Source organism: Rhinopithecus roxellana, chromosome 1 (genome assembly GCF_007565055.1).
Source record: "Rhinopithecus roxellana isolate Shanxi Qingling chromosome 1, ASM756505v1, whole genome shotgun sequence".
NCBI classification, from domain to species: domain Eukaryota; kingdom Metazoa; phylum Chordata; class Mammalia; order Primates; family Cercopithecidae; genus Rhinopithecus; species Rhinopithecus roxellana.
Genome location: NC_044549.1, coordinates 198,094,060 through 198,096,664, shown reverse-complemented (window position 1 = coordinate 198,096,664; position 2,605 = coordinate 198,094,060).

Sequence of the window (2,605 nt, the reverse complement as noted above, 5' to 3'; positions counted from 1 at the left end):
CATACTTTGTCTCAAAAATACATAAATAAGCAGACGCAGTGGCTCATGCTTGTAATCCTAGCACTTTGGGAGGCCAAGGCAGGTGGATCACCTGAGTTCAAGACAAGGCTGGCCAAGATAGTGAAACCCCATCTATACCAAAAATACAAAAATTAGCCGGGTGTGGTGGCACACTCCTGTAATCCCAGCTACTCAGGAGGCTGAGGCAGGAGAATCACTTGAACCCAGGAGGCAGAGGTTGCAGTGAGCCAAGATCGCGCCACTGCACTCCAGCCTGGGGGACAGAGCGAAACTCCATCCTAAAATAAAATAAAATAAAATAAAATAAAATAAAATAAATAAATAATAAACAAGGCCGGGCGCTGTGGCTCACTCCTGTAATCCTAGAACTTGTGGGAGGCCAAGGGGGGCAGATCACCTGAGGTCCAGTGTTCAAGACCAGCCTGGCAGATATGGCGAAATCCCATCTCTACTAAAAATGCAAAAATTAGCTGGGCATGGTGGCCTGTGTCTGTGGCCCCAATTACCGGGTGGCTGAGGCAGGAGAATCACTTGAACCCAGGAGGGGAGGCAGAGGTTGCCATGAGCTGAGATCACACCACTGCCTTCCAGCCTGGGTGACAGAGGGAGACTCCATCTCAAAAAAAATTAAATAAATAAAAAATAAATAAATTCCTAATGCTAAATGCCACATAATCAAACCAAAATTTTACGGAAGTATGTGAATCCCCTAACAGACCAGTTTTTCCTGCAAATAGGAAATTCATAGCAACCATTCAGAAAGAGCCCAGTTAACCCGAGTTAGCATAAGGCCCCCTCTGCTTTAATCCTTAAAAGAAAAGTAACCTGATGTTAATCAATCTATTTTTTTCTATTGTTTGGCTTTCTTGTTCCCACCTTTAAAAACCCACTGTTCTGCCACATGCTGTCTGTTTTACAGAAGTTTTTACTACTTTGTACCTGCTTCTCCAACTCATAATGTTACACAGTCTCTCCAGGTTGTAACCCAAGAAGCAGCCTGCTCTTTCTCGTTCTCTCTCTCTTCCTTCTCTCTTTTATTCCTTTTCTCTCACTTCCCTGCTTTCCTCCCTCCGTCCCTTCCTCTCTTCCCTGCTTCCTTCCTTCCTTCCTTGGGTCTTGCTCTATCGACTAAGCTGGAGTACACTGACCCAATCATAGCTCACTGCAGCCTCGACCTCCCCGGCCCAAGCAATCCTTCCGCCTCTGCCTCCGTAGTAGCTGGGACTACAGGCGCACACCACCACGGCCAGCTAATGCTCTTTCTGGCCTGAGTTTTGACCCTCATCCTAACCTGTTGTTCTTTGAGTACACTCTGGGCCTTGATGCGTTGGGTCATTCCTGCTTTCCCAGGTGGTAACCGTTCCTGGGCAGGGATTTTAGTTTTCCTTGGAATCTTGCCCCCTCACTATCCTGCCCACAACCCCCTACGTCTAGCTTCTGGGATCCCAGCTAGGAGCCATGCTATCTCCAACTCTCCCTCTACGGCGACTTGGGACGGGAGAGCTTTTATGAAGCACCGTAATGAAAAGACCAAAAGATTTGGATTCAGTGGCTATTCCAGTTACGGACTCTATTTCCTTGGGCAACTCAAATCAGTGCGTGGCAGCCAGTGTATTATGAGCTACCGGAAGTATACAGAAAAATACCAGAAAAAATACAAGCATTATCATCAGTCGCTCTCAATTAAATAACTGTTACATTTCAACATAGTGTTCGTAACCACTTTACATTGATGTATTTGTGTAATTTATTATAATCTGTTTTTCCCACGAAGCTGCAGCTCCATCCAAAGTGGGCAATTGAGTATCTTGGTGTTGGGAAAGGCAGTCAGTCATGTGCAGCCTGATGACCCTTGAACAGTTGCAAAACTGTGCCTAGGGCTTGTAGCATTTACTTAAAAGGAGATAATGAGCACTCATGCCAGTGCTGGGCTTATTGCCTTGTTTGGGAATTTCCCCATTCAAGGGTTTTATGTTTGGAGACTTGCTGGCCCTATTTTGTTTCTTTGTTTTTTGAGACGGAGTCTCGCTTTGTCTCCCACGCTGGAGTGCAGTGGCATGATCTCGGCTAACTGCAACCTCCGTCTCCCAGGTTCAAGCGATTCTCCTGCCTCAGCCTCCCAAGTAGCTGGGATTCCAGGCGCCGCGCCACCACACCCAGCTAATTTTTAAAATTATTTTTGGTAGACACAGGGTTTCACCATGTTGGCCAGGCTGGTCTCGAACTCCTGACCTCAAGTAATCCGCCCGCCTCGGCCTTCCAAAGTGTTGGGATTACAGGCGTGGGCCACCGTGCCAGGCCGCTGGCCCTGTTTTCACCGCTAGCTTTGGATCCTTTTCTTCCCTGAAAGGAGAGAGGCCTCCAGGGCAGCCGTGTAGACCCGATGGGAGGGATGTAGGATAACACGCCAAAGCCCATATAGGTCCGGAACGCGCCTAAGCATCAGAGCATGGAAGGGAAGTGTCCAGCGGAGGGAGACAAGAGATATTGGACAAGCCCCGCCGTCCCCCGCCCCGCGCCCTGGGGCCAGGGAAAAGCAGAGACGTTGGCTCTCCCAGTTTCCTAGAGGGGCCGCGGAGGACCT